At 34.5% G+C, this 17132-nt stretch overlaps 1 long non-coding RNA gene across 1 annotated transcript in view; it reads right to left on the minus strand.

Annotated features, from left to right (window-relative positions):
* LOC141581446 (uncharacterized) overlaps nucleotides 1–16863 on the minus strand; it is a 100827-nt gene extending 83964 nt beyond the window's left edge. The window contains exon 1 of the long non-coding RNA XR_012514066.1: nucleotides 16704–16863. This is a non-coding gene — a long non-coding RNA (uncharacterized LOC141581446). The remainder of the gene's footprint in view (nucleotides 1–16703) is intronic.
* Nucleotides 16864–17132: the final 269 nt, after the last annotated feature.

A 17132-nucleotide genomic window follows, 5' to 3' on the forward strand; every position in this document is an offset into this window, starting at 1 on the left:
GTTTTTTTTTTTTTTTTTTTTTTTTTTCTAATGGGTCCTGACTCAGTGAGTTTAAATGCCCTTCTCTTTCTCACTCACCACATGCAAACTTTAATTAAGTCTGTCTCTACATAACACCAACATAACTTGTTGAGAAGTGAAACATTTAGTCAAATAGCTGAGTTTGGGGCCATAAGAGGAGGGAGAAGGGAAGGTCACAGAGGGTCACACAGAACAGCAAAAAATAACTCAAGTATTTAGACAGGTTCCTTTTCTCTACATGCCCTTCTCCTTTGGGCTATAAGCACCAAGCCGCTTGTTTTCATTCTAGAGAACAGATATTTCTTCACTAAAGTAGATCTACATGTCATCAGAGCCAGCCTCTTCCCTTGGTCATACATAGACTTCCTATACTTTACTATCTTGGCTATCCATGTTGGCAGGGAATTAGTTGGTCTTATCCTCTTTCATAAAAGAGAAATCTAAGTTCAGAAGGCTAACACCAAGCTCAGAGTCTCAATAAAAGATTAATTTTAAAAATAATAAATTTAAAAATTAAATTTAAAAAATATAAAGATTAATGAAAGAAAGAAATAAAAGACCAAGCAGGAATCTCAACTTACAGCTCTCAACTTAAATTTTTCCAAGAAATGAGGGTATTGCTGGATATGCCATCAAGGTGCTAGTAACAAACCAGGTTGTGTACATGTTATAAAAGAACCCCAATACTCCAGTTTTTCTTCTAATTGTTTATGTCGCTTATAAATAGGGATCATGAAACAGGTAAACAGGTGGTGATTCCTTAGCTTTGCATACTTAAAGGATGTTTATTATAAGTTGGTACAAAAGTTGACCAGGCACGGTTCTCATGCCTGTAATCCCAGCCCTTTGGGAGGCCAAGGTGGGCAGATCACCTGAGGTCAGGAGTTCAAGACCAGCCTGATCAACATGGAGAAACCTCATCTTTACTAAAAATACAAAATTATCTGGGTGTGGTGGTGCATGCCTGTAGTCCCAGCTACTGGGGAGGTTGAGGCAGGCAAATCACTTGAACCCGGGAGGCGAAGGTTGCAGTGAACCAAGATCACACCATTGTACTCCAGCCTGGGTGACAAGAGTGAAACTCTGTCTCTAAAATAAAATAAAATAAAATAAAATAAAATAAAATAAAATAATAAGTTGATGCAAAAGTAATTACAGTTTTGCCATTAAAAAATGGCAAATATAACCAAATTTAGTTTGAAGATGGGGGAAATCTTATAAAGTTAACTGAAGTCATGTCATGTCTACCACAGAGAAATGCAGTGCATTGATCTCTTTTCAAATTGACATTACTTGGCTTATTGCTACAGGAGGCTAAATTAGAAGCTTCCTGAAGACAGGAATTCTGTGGATCCTTTTGTTCCTTTTTTTTATTTTTTGCCCCAGCACTAATTACAGAGAATAACGTATTGTGAGCAGTCAACTTATTTTTAAATAAATGTGTGCAGAATTGCAGTTTTTGTCATTAAAAGTAATTGCGTTTTTTGCCATTAAAGGCAATGCCATTATTGCCATTAAATGCCGTTAATTGCCATTTACCTTTAATGGCAAAAAATGCAATTACTTTTGCACCAACCTAATAGCTTTACATGGGAAGGTTCGCTGCCTCCATTATTGCTGTCCAATTATTCGTTTCAAGTTGGAGTTGCAAAATTCTCTTTAGATTGCAATAGGAAAGAGACAAAACCCAGGGGCAGTAATCAGAGAGGCATAAAACCTTACAGCTTTGAGAAGAGGAAGGTAAGTAACTTCCACTTAATCTATACTTGGACCAATCATTTTGCTGAATGTACGAGGGCAAGCCACCTCCTTCAGGAATATGGTTAATGAGCACTGGTTTAAAACCTGAGCTGCTGAAATAGTTCAAATGGGAAGATTGACAATAGGCAATATAACTAACCCAAACAGTTATAATCCAAATTTACTCATCTTTGCACAATGTCCAGTCCTTAAAATATAAGGAATACAATAAGAGCAACAGCTTTTGATTTTGCTGTAATAATGATAATAAAATGATATTTATTAAGTGTGTTTATTTTACATGTCTAATTCATACTAATTGTTACATTCCAAAGAAACATTTGTTACTTAAAACTCATTTAGAAATTTTGAGAATTGTTGCTTTGAGAAAGTTGTTAACAATATGAGCTCTCATAGACTTGTTTTGAGATGGATGTTTTTACAATTCTATGAAAATTATATATATCTCCTTGAATCAAAAATTCCTATTTTGGCTATTTTAGTGTATAAATAGTCATACAAGTATAATTAAATTACTGATTATTTACAAATGGGAAAACTGGAAGAATCCTAAGTGTTTATCAGTAAGCTTCTTTATAAGTGAATTATGAAATATTTATGGTGGAGAAGTAAAAACTACAGGCTTTGGAGTCAGAGACTCAGTTTGGATTTTAGCTCTCCCTAGCTGTGAGAACTTGATCAAGATCCTTCACTTGCATAAATCCATTTTTTTCACTGTAAAATAGAGAAAATAATATAACCTATTTATTGGTGGCTGTGAGTGACACTTTAGTTAATGTAAAGCACACAATCATTTAGCATAGCATCTATTGCAGTGAGCACTCAATAAGCATTATGATTCTTTTTAATATGATTATTATAACCACACTATGGACTACTATGCAGCTACTAAAAATGATAAAGTAGCTTAACTTGTGCTGACATAGAGATATGCCCATAACCATACAACACATCACCAACAGATGTTCTCTTTCTTATGAATGCTCATCCCCATGCCCAACCCTGCTTGAGGTCAAATTCTATGAGGGTGTATACACCCATCTTATCTTATTCTTCATGGTATCACTAGCACCTAGAAAAATACCAAACCTTATAAATTATTCTATTATAAAGACACATGCACATGTATGTTTATTGCAGCACTGTTCACAATAGCAAAGACTTGGAACCAACCCAAATGCCCATCGGTGATAGACTGGATAAAGAAAGTGTGGCACATATATACCATGGAATACTATGCAGCCAAAACTAAGGATGAGTTCATGTCCTTTCCCTGGACGTGGATGAAACTGGAAGCCATCATTCTCAGCAAACTGACACAAGAACAGAAAACCAAACACCACATGTTCTTACTCATAAGTGGCTGTTGAACAATGAGAACACATGGACACAGGGAGGGGATCATCACACACTGGAGCATGGGGGATGGAGGGCTAGGGGAGAAATAACAGGGAATGGGGGGATTGGGGAAGAATAGCATTAGGAGAAATACCTAATGACAGGGCAATGGATGCAGCAAACCACCACAATGGCACATGTATAGCATGTAACAAACCTGCATGATCTGCATATGTACCCCAGAACTTAAACTATGATAAATACATTTTTAAAAAGAAAAATATTAAATGATTACACCTTACTAGCCAAGTATCATATACTGTACTACAAGGTGCTATAAATCTCCCCTCAAAGGGTAGTTTCAGAAAAGACAGGTACTCAGCTCTTTAGGCAGAGGCCAGACAACCAATGTGTGAAGAATTCTGAATGGGTGCTTTGGAGGTAGGGGTTTGGGGAGGCAGATGAGTAGTTCAGAAAGGTCTAGATAAAGCTTGTCCAATCCACAGCCTATGGGCCACATGCAGCTCAGGATGGCTTTAAATGTGGCCCAACACAAATTCATAAACTTTCTTAAAACATTATGAGATGTTTCTGCATTTTTTTAGATCATTAGCTATCATTAGAGTAGTGTACTTTATGTGTGGCCCAAGATAATTCTTCTTACATGTGGCCTAGGGAAGCCAAAAGATTGGACATTCTTGGTGTAGATCTTTAAGGTCCTTCCCGTTCCTGGGATCCTTTAGAAAAGCCAAAATCCACCCTGCCCCCCAAAAATACCAAGCCAGTCCATAAAATTTTATTGAATGAATAGATGTTTAAATGGGCAAAAATCAAAGCAGAGTATTAATTGTTTATCTGTATATTAAAAGGTCAGAAGCAATTACAACCACCACTGACAGCGCTTTCCTCTGAGGAGTTAAATTAGGAAAGTAGCTTTTCATCCACTTTTATCTTGCTCTATTGTTTGGAATTCTTACAATAAGTAACGACAAAAGACATTCTCATGTCCAGATGATGAAAACCTAACTGAAGCTATAAGCACAACCATGTAAAAACATGTATGCCTACAAACAGGAACTAGGAAGAAATGGAAGATATAAAAATGAATGATGTTTTTGATTAGCATTACTGCATTTTCTTTCTTCTATGCCTTTTTTACTCTAATGATATGATTTTAAAATATTTTAAGATTATATTCAAATGTTATAAGAAATAAACCCTCAGAGAGATGAATTCATTTTATATCATTTTACTGGAAGAAAATCACTACTGGTTTTATAATCAGAAATAACTTCATTATAAAAGTTATATATGTTTCTTATAAAAATTTTGGAAAATATAGAAAATTAATTTTTAAAATGTAGAAAATATATTAAACTTAGAAAATATGTTCCCACTTAAAGATAATCTCTCAGAGAAAATGCCAATATAATGTTATCTTGTCAAAGTCAACACTGAAATGCAGAGAGAATGTAATCACAGAATTTAGTTCAAAGACTGGAGAAATCTTATGAAGTTAACTAAAATCATATCAGATCTACACAGAGAAATACAGTGCATTGATATATTTTCAGACTGATATTAATGGGCTCATTGCTACAGGGGCTAAATTAAAATCTTCCTGAAGACAGGAATTCTGTATATTCTTTTGCTCCATTTTTTTTTTTAAACTCCATCAACAATTACAGAGACTGGCACATTGTGAGCACTCAACTTAATTTTAAATAAATGATTCACCTTTCGAAATGTAAGAAATACATTTAAAAGGAGGAAAAGAAAAAGATTGGAGCAAAAAGAAGGAAGAGGGAGGGAGGGAGAGAGGGAAGGAGAAGGGAGAGGGAAGAAGGGGGGGGCAGGGGAGGGGAAGGAAGAGGAGAGAAGGGAGAAAAGAAGGGAAAAAAGGAAGAAAGGAAATGTTAGAGTCTGAAAGAAAAATAAGAGATGGGATGAATTGCCCCTTTTATCTTTCTATTTCTCCCTTCTGTGCTTACAGCAGTCACACAAGTCATGCACAACAGGTCTTTTTTCAGAGGCTGGCTTCAGTAGCTGCTATAGCAACACTTTCAAAATTTATTAGCTTCTGGAAAAAAAGGATGAGACTTGAAGAGAGAGCCTATAACAACATTTATTCTGGACCTCAGTCTAATCTGAAGCTACACATCTGGGAAGGTAGGAAGTCAAAAGGCCCAATTCAGCCTCTCAGTTGTGGCAAAGGGCAGATGGCTTCTTTACAAATAACATGAGCGGAAAAGACAATAGCTACTTCAGCTTGACACCCTATTTCTTAGCAGTTAAGTAAAACAGAGATAAATCATCCCCAGAGTGAAGAATAATAAGCAGCAGGTTACTTGGCATAAACCTAATTATGCATTCTAAAAAGAGTCTTGCTTTTTGTTGTTTGGAAGATGGGAGCAGGGAGGTAAAAGAGAACAGGAAAATAGTGAGCTATATTTCTTTGGGGCTTTTAGTTCTTTGCTCATTTTGATCTCTCTTGAAGATGCTTGGGAAATTCATTTTGGAAGGGCAACAGCAAAATTATGAATCATTTTTAAAGGAAGATTGGTTCTTAAATCCAGCAGTGATAGAAGAATATACTTTCTTGTCAAGCTATTCACTCACTTTTGAGAAGAGAGGCCTAAAAAAACAATAGATGTGTGTGTGTGTGTGTGTGTGTGTGTGTGTGTGTGTGTGTGTGTCTATATGTATGTTTGAGACATGAAGAGTAGGTGGCGTTGCTCAAAGGATTGTAATGAAATCAGGCTGTAGGTTAGAGATTATCATAATCCTTCAGAATAAATTCAAATTCCTTCATAGTCTGTCTCTTGCTTGCTCATCCACCATTTTCCATCTCTATACATTTATACTGACCTTCTCACTTCCCTCCTGAGAAACCATGTTCATTCCTGCTTTATATTTTTAAACATGCTGTTCCTTCTGTGTGACATGTTCTTCCAATTTCTGTGTATATCTCTAAGCTCCATTTATAAAACACTTTTGTTATCATCACCTTCCTCCAAACTCCCAAGTATGGTGAATTACCAACTTGGTTGCTTCCTCCTCTATGATCTCACAGATCTTTGTCCAGGTATCTACAGTATCTACCACAGAGTTTTGTCATCTGTCTCTCTCTATATATGTAGACTTGTTTACCAGTAGACCCTGAAATTCTCAAGGCCAGAAGTGATGATCTTATTTTATCCCCAATATTTAGGTAAGGTCTGGCATAAAGGATGTGCTTACTAGAGATATGTTACATAAACCACACTGAAGACCTTCAGATTTTGACCATTCCAAGGAAAATGGCTTCATGCAACTTCAGCTCCTGAGATAAAGGAGTGACCCTGGGAGAAACACTCTGGCATGTCCAACATCTGGCAGAATGACCATGCAAACATTGAGGAAGAAATAAAAAATCAAAGAGATGGTAGGCCATGGCATGGACTATTTGCACTATCTACAGACTACAACTGGGGGCAGAGCTTAACAAGACTTGAGGGCAGAAGAGTCCAACAAATAAGGGAGAGCATAGACCATGGGTTCAGCTTGGCCCATTGATCTCATGTGAAATAACATGCTTGGGTGGAATCACACCTGACTGTGATTTTGGGGAAATAACTAAAATCTCTGTGCTCACTTTCTCAACTATAAAATGTGTTTATTGTGAGGATGAAATACAGTAATAGGTGTAAATACTTAATGATAGCTCCTGGCATGGAAATAGACAATTTCATAACTCACTGTACCAGTGAAACTCTAAAATCCAAGGTGGCCAAGGTAGGAAGCAGAATCCAGCTAAGGCACAAAGTTCAACAACTCACTCTCACCTAGATCTCCTCTGCTTATTTTCTTTGAGATGATAGGGCCCTAAGCTGTGTGAAAATTCAATTTTAAAAGGTGAATCTATGTTTGGGCCCTAAAGAAAAAAAAAAAAGTTATGTAGAAAATGAAACAAGTAACATGACCTGCCAGTGCTTTGTGGAACTTGCTGAGTGCTGTAAGTGTAGAATAAACTGTAAGCATGTGTTACATGCCTAAGAGGTTTCCATGCTCTAGATGATACTGTTGAGGAAAATGAGGATGGATACTTCCCATTCAATGGGAAAATTGTTCTTGTTTCCCCTGCTACACAAACTGAACTCGAGGCAGCCAAGGCTGACATGTGAAATGAAATTCTTTACTACTTCAAAACAGGTTTGTGTTTACACTTCATTGTGTGATTTTTAATGGCTTAAAATGATTCAGGGGATGTTACATAATGTTTATGGAGACACGTGGTGGAAAATAAACCAGGAACCACAATGGTAGTGTTAGAGGTAGCTCCTGTATATGCATTCTCATTTATTTACAAAGTGTGTTTTAAATAACAAGCAGGTCATTAGAAGAGTTCTAGTTCTGTTAATGGCAGAGTAGCTTGTATTGGACTAGCCCTCTTGCCAATAATACCTATAAATTCTCAACTTGAAGCCTTGGAAGGTACTGGAGAGAGCCTAAAATCAGGAGTACACTGGAGAAGATTTGACCTGTGAAAGACAATATACAAATTAGCTGAAATTCACATGTATTCAACTTTTTCCCTAAGGGATGCCCTAAGTTGCATGGAAGGAAGGGACAGAGCTTAGACCAAAAGCATCAATCTGACTGCACTGGGGAGTCAGAGGTTGGATCTTGAGCTGCAAGCACAGCTAGAAATTAAATGATGGTGGGGGAGGTATTCTGAAAAGGAACTAGTCATGTATGAAGGAGCACATATCTGCATAAAAATTCCTCTCAGATATCTGGCTGACTCTCAAACTATGAATGCTAGGGTAAGCCTCCAAGGAGAAGTCAATCAAATGCACAGCTGGAAGCAAAGAATTGAGCAGAGATGTCAGTAGGTGAAGTGCTGGGGAGACAGAGTTTGGAGTTCAAATCCTACCAGGTTAGAGAGAATTAGTAAACAGCTAAGGTTTTCCATTAAAACTTCTGAAGGGTCATGCCTTAGAAGTAAGGACCATATCCCAGTATTAAGAGATATGTCTTTACTGAACCAAAATAAATCTTCCCTAATAAAGCCCTAAAACCAAATCTTCTCAGAAATGAGATACTGTCAGTAATTTAGCATTTACTGAAACAAAAAAATCACACTTTAGAGAAATAAAAGCCAAAATCTCTGTATCTTCTACAAGAAAACACACTGTTCAACTTAAAACAAAAAGTTATTAGACAAAAAAAGCAGAAAAAAAGACCTATATTTCAAGAGAAAATATAGTCTATAGGAGGAGACCCACAGATGTTGGAATTAACAAATAAGAACTTTAAAATAATTGTGATAAATATGTTAAGGAATTTAAACAAAAAGATGGATTGCCAATGACTTAAGAGATGGGTAATTTCAGGAGAGATATGGAAACCCTGAAAAGAACCAACTGGAAATCTTAGCACTGAAAAATAAAATATTGAAAACGAAATGTTATTAATAAGATTAGAAGCAGATCAGAAACTCTACCAGAAAGCAGGAGTAAATTTGAAGTCAAGTAAATAGATACTGTTAAAAGTAAAGCACAGAAAGAGGAAAAAGATTGAAAAAGGAAGGAAGAAAGCCTCAATGACTTGTAAGGCAATCAAACAAACTTCTGTGTAAGTGAGATCTCAGATGCAGGGCAGAGAGAAAGAAAAGGGAACAGAAGTTAAATTCAGTGATCCAGGAGGTTAATTGAACTCCATGCAGGAAAAATACACAGGAAGCCACAACTAGGCATATCATGATAAAATGGTTGGAAATCTAAGATATAGAAAAATATCTTAAAAGCAGTCAAAAAAAAAAAAAAGACAAATTATAAAGCAACAATAAGAACAATGCCTGATTTCCCATTGAAAATCATAGAGGCCAGAAGCGATGGCCTTTAAAATGACATTTAAAATGCTGAAAGGAAAAAGAAACTGTCATCTTAAAAATTTATAACCAGTAAAAATATCTTTCAGCAAAATTAAGTAATGACAGTTTTAGATTAAAAGCAGCTGAGAAAATTCATTTCCAGTGCTGTAGATAAAAGAGAATAATACCTGAAGGAAATTTTGGATCTACAGGAGGAAATAAAAAGCACTAAAAATAACATGTATACAGATATAGAAGAATATATTTCTCATGTGGTATTTTTAGAAAGGTGATTAGTTAAGGCAAAAGTAATGACAGTGTACTGTCAAGGTTATAGAACAGTAATAGCACAAAGGATGGAAGGGGTGTTAAATTATGGTTTTTAAAGGATCTTACATTATAAACTCAGTGGCTCAATATTAATTTAATGTAGACTTTAAGGATTCATGTTTTTATCTCTATCTAGAGCAATCATACACACACAAATACTCAGAGTTATTCTTAAAAAGATAGTAAAGAAAGTTAAATGATACTAAAATATATTTGATTAATTGAAAAGAAGGCAAGAAAAAAAGAACCAAGAACAAATGAGACAAATAAGCAAGTAACAATGTCATGGAATTAAACCCAATCATATTAATAATTAATTTAAAAATATACAATAATGACAAAAGGGTCTGTTCAATAAATGGACACAATAATCATGAGTGTGTAATACCTTAAACAAAGTTTTGATAGCAAAAACAGAACTCAGTAGACAAATCCATGATTATCATTGGAAGTTTTAACATTTCTTACTCAGTGATTGATAAAACAAGTAGAAAAAATTTAGTGATGATATAAAAGATTTGTATTACACTGTCAAGCAACTTTCTCTATTTGATGCTTATAGAATATTTCATCCAACAATAATATAATACATATACTTCTCAAGTAAATCTGGATGTTTGTTAAAAACTTGTACATTGGGCCACAAAATAATAGTATTTTCTCTCACCACAATGGAATTTAATTAGAAATTGATAACAGTAAGATATTCAGGAATTCCCCAACTATTTGGGAATTAAGGAACACAAGTAAATGATCCATGTGTAAAAGAAGAAATCACAAAATAAATGTGAAAATGTTTTAAACAGAAAGATAATAAAAACACAATAAATCACAATTTGTTTAACGTAAAGTTAAAACAATGCTTGGAGAAAATTTGTAGCTTTAAAAGCATATATTAGAAAAATAATAAAAACCCATATTTCATTAAGCCAGGGCAGGGGAGGAAAAAATTAAATTCAGACTCCATATAAAAAAGGAAATAATAGAGATAAGATTGGCAATCAATGAATTAGAAAATAGCTCATCCCTCAAACTGAGAAAGTATACAAGCTAAAGTTACTTCCAGGATAAGATTAATAAACTTGATAAAATCTACCAAGAATAATCTAGATACAGAGAGTGAGAGAAAACACAAACTAGCAATATGAAGAATCAAAGTAGGGTTCATCACTATTGATACTATTGATAACTATATAAATTATAATAAAATAATAGGGGTATATTATGAACAACTTTGTCAATAAATTTGACAATAAGATGAAATGAACAAATTCCTATAAAAACATAACTAACAAAAGATATAGAAAATCTAAATAGCCCTGTACTATTAAAAATATATTTTATAATTTAAAAATTTCCACAATAGATAACTCCAGATCCTGATGGCTTCACTGGGGAATTATACTAAAAAATTAAAGAAGAAATAAAACCAATTCAGCATCAAAAATAGAAGAGGAGAGAATACTATCTAACTTATCTGAGTCCAGCATAACTCTGATACAAAAACCAAAGAAGCCCAATACAGAGAACAAAACTACAAACCATTATTTCTTATAAGCACACAAGCAAAAATCCTTAATAAAACATTAGCAAATCAGACACTGCAATATATGAATATATACACAAACATATAAAATAATATTAGTAATATCAAATCCAGTAACATTGCAGAAGAATAACAATCCATTGATCTTAGAATGCAAGTTGGATTAACGTTTGAAATCAGACAACTTGCCATATTAACAAAATAAATGAGAAAAGTATAAAATAAACTTGTTTGAGGCAGAAAATGCATTTGAAAAAATTCAACACACATTCATGGAATAGAAGGAAACTTTCTCAATCTCACAAAGAACATCTATTAAAATCTATAAATATCATCATATTTAATGGTGAAATATTAACTGTCACCTTTAAGCTAGGAGAAGAATAGGAATACTTCTCATCTTTACTACTTCGACTTGTCATTGTCCTGAAAACTCTGACCTGGCAATAAAGAATAAAACAGTGAAAAAAGAGAAGGAAGAAAGAACACTGTTGTTATTCACAGATAAGATGTCGCAAATAATCTACAAAAAAGTGAATAGAAATAATATAGCAAAATTATAGGATACTGGATTGACTTACAAAATTGCTCTGTGATAGAAACAAACAGGTAGAAAATAAAATTTCTAAAATACCACTGGCGGCTGAGCATGTAGGCTTACACCTGTAATCCCAACACTTTAGAAGGCTGAACTGGGCGGCTCACCTGAGGTCAGGAGTTCAAGACCAGACTTGCCAACATGGCAAAACCCTGTCTCTTCTAAAAATACAAAAATTAGCTGAGCATGGCAGTGGATGCCTGTAATCCCAGCTACTCAGAAAACTGAGACAAGAGAATCGCCTGAACCTGGGGTAGAGGTTGCAGTGAGCCAAGATCGTGCCATTGCACTCCAGCCTGGGTGACAAAAGTGAAACTCCATCTCAAAAAAAAAAAAAAATGCCGTTTATAACTGTATTGAAAATAAAAAATTAGAAATAAATTTAAGGAAACTTTTGTAAAATTCTATGCTAAAAATTAAAAGACACAACTGAGAATTTTCCAAAATCACACACTAAATACATGGAGAGAGAGAAAGTGTACTGATAAAAAAAATCAGCATTACTGAGATGTTCATTTTCTCCAAGGTCGAATCTATAGATTCAACCCAATTGTAATCATAATCCAAGCAGGCATTTGGTAGACATTTACAAGCTGGTTTTGAAACCTATATACAAATGCTAAGGGCTTAGGATTACCAAAACAATCCTGAAAAAGAACAAAGTTGGAAGACTACTGATTTCAAGAAACACTATAAATCTTCAGTAAACAATATGAATAAACACATAGATAGATGGAACAGAACAGACTATCCAGAAATAGCTCCCTCTATTTAATTTTAACAAAGGCACTAAGATAATTAAATAGAGAAGAAATGTATTTTCGACAAATGGTGGTGAAAAAACTGGATATCTGTATGGGAAATAATCAATCTCAATCTTTTCTTCACATCATACACAAAAATTAATTTGAGTTGAAGGATAGATCTAAACATAATAAACTAATAAGGTTTCTATGTGAAAATATAGGAGAGTACATCTTTGTGACTTTAGACTAGGCAACTATTTCTTAGAGAGGACAAAACATATTAACAATAAAAGAAAAACTGATAGATTGGACTTACTTAAAATTAAAAACTCTTATTTACAGGAGACTTGTTAATAAAATGAAAAGGCAGGTACAAAGACTGGGAGAAAGTATTTGTAATGCATGTAATTGACAATGTATGTCAATCTGGAAAATGTAAAGAATGTTTGTAACTTCTAAAAAACATGAAGGAATTTGGGGTGCATATTACCAAGTGAAAGAATCCAGTCTGAAATGACTACAAACTCCATGATTTCAACTGCCTGACATCCTAGCAAAGGCAAAACTAGACAGACAGCGAAAAGGTCAATGGTCGCCAGGCATTTAGGGGAAAGGGGAAAGGGATGAACTGGCAAAGCACAAGGCATTTTTAGGGTGGTGTGAAACTATTCTTCCTGACACTGGAATGGTGGCTACATGACATGGTATGTTTGTTAAAATCCATAGTACTGTACAACACAGAGAGTGAACCCTAAGGTAAAGTATGCACCTTAATGAATAATAATGAATCAATATTGGTTCATGAGTTATAACAAATGCACCACAATAATGCAAGATGTTAATAATAGAAGAAACTGTGTACAGGGGAAGAGACAGTCGATGGAAGCTCTTTGTGCTTTCAATGATACTTCTACACCTAAAACTGCTGCAAAAGAAAAGTCTATTTTTTAAAAATAGAGAGATCTGTCTTTTGAACAAATCGTATTTAGGAGATGCTAGGTTACACAAAATTAAACTAGTTTTTTACTGAAGATCTTTCCAGAGCCTTTTACTATGCTGATCTGTGCTGGATTCACTATGAGGAAGACTGAGAGTACAGCGTTCCCCATAGTTGCTTGACTGAAAAACTTGTCTTTTTAAAGTAGTAAGGGGACTGCTATTCTTCAGAACACATTTTTGGGAGTAATGTAACATAGCAATGAATTAATATTTTTAAATGCATTTTGTATGTATACCTGAATAGAAAATGATGCCACACATAAACCAATCTCTTCTTTTTCCAATAACAAAGTCTAAAAATATATTATTTTGACCAACTTTAAAACATCAAGTTTTAGAGAATATAATTGAAATAATCAACTCTCAATTTATAATATTTAATTTCTTAATTTACTTACAAGTATTTATATGTGAAAATTGATAAATATACACTTTATTTCACTCATATTTAATAAAACAATTTTATTCAAATTTTTTGCATGTATCTTCAACATTAACCTCTCTGACAATGGATATAAATAGGCCAGGTGACCCTAGATATAACATGTTAAAGGTGGCAGACCTTCCATCAATCTCAGCCTCAGAATAATGCTAGGAGAAGAATCATCAACACACAAACACCCCTTAGGGTTCTTACAAAAGCAAGTCTCATCTCAGATTCCAAAACCTATATCAGGTCTATATGCAGTAGAGTCTCCTTAGATCTACTTCATCAGGTACAGTTCCTCTCAATATAACTATCTGTGAATTGAAAGTTTTCTGCTCCCTAGCCACCAGGAAAAAAAAGGTGCAAATGCAATAATCAACACAGTCACCTTGGAAGTAGCATAACAGTTTTCTACAACGGAACTGTCATTCTCACTTTCACCTAAGTTGTTCAAGATAGAGGACTAGCACTTTTTGGGATTTATATATAATATTGTCACTGGAAATTTTATCCTTAGCCATATTCTTCCAACCCGTTGATATTATATAATAGATACCTATTCTATTTATTCTGCAAGTGAATGCTTTATCTCTGTAACGTAACCACTTAATGTATTGATTTTTTAAAACACCTTAAAATCAAATTAAAAAAATAAAATTTAACTTACGCAATTGTGAAATTATATACTAAGAAATAATTGTGAAATAATTTGTTTCCTTTTATTATGATTTTTTAAATCAGTTTTGTTAGGTGTCCTCCACACATCCCAAACTAGCACTGATTATAGTCATTTCAAGCTAGTGTTTTTTCCTCCAAACTATATCACAGTATCTAATATAAAATGCTTGTTTGAATGTTTTGTAATGTTTGAAGGATTCGACTGTAAGGTATGCTCTTCCTTTCTGAGTACTAATATTGAAGAAAACAGCTTGCTTTTATTAAGATGTTGTATTAGTTTGCTAGAATTGCCATAACAAATAGCACAGACTGGGTTGCTTAAAATACAGAAATTTATTTTCTCACACTCCTAGAGGATGGAAGTCCAAGATAAAAGTGTTGGCAGGTTTGGTTCCTTCTGAGGCCTTTCTCCTTGGCTTGTAGATGGCTTGGAATCTCAGAATGTGACCATATTTGAGAAGAAAAGATCTTTGTAAATGTGATTAAGAATTTTGAAATGAGTTCATCCTGAATTAGAATGGACCGTAAATCTAATGACAAGTGTTCATATAAGGGAAAAGAATGGAAGAAGACACACAAAGTGTGAGGACAGAAGCAGAGATTACAGCGACGAATCTACAAGACAAGGAGCACCAAGAATTGCCAGCAACCACCAAAGCTGGATCAGAAGCATGCAACAGATTCTCCCCCGGGTCCTCAGAAAGAGCCAATCATGTCATCGCAGACTACAGTCATGTCATCATAGATTGCGCTTAAAGAGTACTCCAAGATAGTGTTCTAACCACAAAAAATAAGTAGGTAATAACTTAATTAGCTTGCTTTAATTATTCCACAATGTGTACATGTATCAAAACATCACATTGTTCCACACAAATATATCCAATTATCATTTGCCAATTAAAAATAAATTTTTAAATACTGAACATAAAAGAGCACTCCAAGATAAAGGCTTAATTGGGTTTGTTGCATTTTTTGTACCATAACTAGGGAAGACCCTGCCAGCACCTTGACTTTGAACTTCTGAACTCCAGAACTGTGAGAGAATGCAATTCTCTTGTTTTAAGTCTCCCCATTTGAGGTAACCTATTGCAGTTGCCACAAGAAACTAATATACCTGAACATCATATTCTGAAGTCACCACACTTGATTCCCTTTCTCTTACTTTCCATTAAAATTTGATGTTCACAATGTTCACATCAAGTCCTTATATGGTTCTAAATCATTCCAAAGAGATGCCACTAAATTCTGTCTTCTGAAGCAAAAAATTGAGTCAATTCATTTCATCTTATGTTATTTCAATTGTAAATGAAAGCCATTAGCAATGTAGTAAGGTAGGGATGTGGAGGATCAGAATTCAATCTCTTTTAAGGCCACTACTTACCACAATAGGTTACGTGCATATTCCCTTCTAGTCATAAACACACAGATGCATATATAATGCATATATGCACTCAGAGCTGCAATCATGTCATCATAGATTGCTTTTAAAGAGTACTCAAGATAGTGTTCTTACCACAAAAAAAATAGTAAGTAGGTGATAACTTAGCTTGATTTAACTATTCTGCAACATGTACCTGTATCAAAACATCACGTTGTTCCATGCAAATATATACAATTATTGTCAATTAAAAATAAATCTTTAAGTACTGAACATAAAACAGTACTCCAGGCTTAACTGGGTTTGTTGCATCTTTTGTATTGTAAGTAGTGAAGATAAATAATTTCACACATTTGACATAGAAATAACAGAGTTTGGTCTAGTCCTTTGAGAACATTAGATGTCGGTTATGTGAGTACAGTATGTATTTATGGGATGGTTGAACCTTATAAAACAGTTATTAATAAATAGCACATGTCTAAGTTGTCAGGTCTTTTTGTAAAAAGACCCAATTCAAAACAAAATTAGCAGGAAGAGTTGATAGCTAGGGCATAACTATATAAAAATATGAGTTTTTCTCAACTTAGGAAATACTCAATATTTTACTTTTGTTGTCATCAGCTAATTGTAATATATATAAAGAATGTCATAAATTTTCCTATTGGGTAACTGTGAAAGACATCATACATGAAATTACATTTTATGGTTCCTCTAACAATACCAGAACCAGAGATTCATGGACTACCAATTCGCTGCAAGCCTTGCTGTCTGTTGACTGTATTTACTTTTTTGATACCTGGAAGTAGATCAAAAAATCCTCATATATGCCTTTCAATCTGCACATTGAAAGAAGTCAGCTGCCTGGCAGGCATGCACAATCCATGTGGTCTGATGTGATTATTCTGTGACTCATCCTAGAACTCTCACATCTGCTGCCATCACTATGGTCCCAACCTTCCTGCAGTAGTCATTACCCATAGCAATGAATCAAAGAATCAACATAAACTGTTTTGTAAGCCAGACTCACAGCGTTTGGTGTTAGGCAGTTCTTGGCTTTAACAGGCCTCTCTCCTACTTTATAGCTGGGAAGTCTGTGTCTGGGTTCTTCTGGCTCTCCTGTGAAGCTTGAAAATATTGACACTGGTTCCTGAGAAGACTTGTCAACACTCTCTGAAAAATCAGGTTGCACCCTGTGAAATGAATGAAACAAAAGGTGACCCCTTCCTCTAGTCACTCATTCCATAGTACAATAACTGATATTTTGGAATAATGTTGAATGCTAGGAAACATGCTAAAGTTTTCATGGTCATGATCTCATTTAATCCTCATAACGACCCTGAGGATTGTCTCCATTTTACAGAAGATGAAAACGGAGTTTAGAGAAGTTGAGAAATATGCAGACTTAACAAGAAGTGGAGAAAGGCTTCTGACTTATTTTTGCTGCAAAGCTTGTGTT

This window comes from Saimiri boliviensis, chromosome 15 (genome assembly GCF_048565385.1).
Source record: "Saimiri boliviensis isolate mSaiBol1 chromosome 15, mSaiBol1.pri, whole genome shotgun sequence".
In the NCBI taxonomy this organism is placed as follows: domain Eukaryota; kingdom Metazoa; phylum Chordata; class Mammalia; order Primates; family Cebidae; genus Saimiri; species Saimiri boliviensis.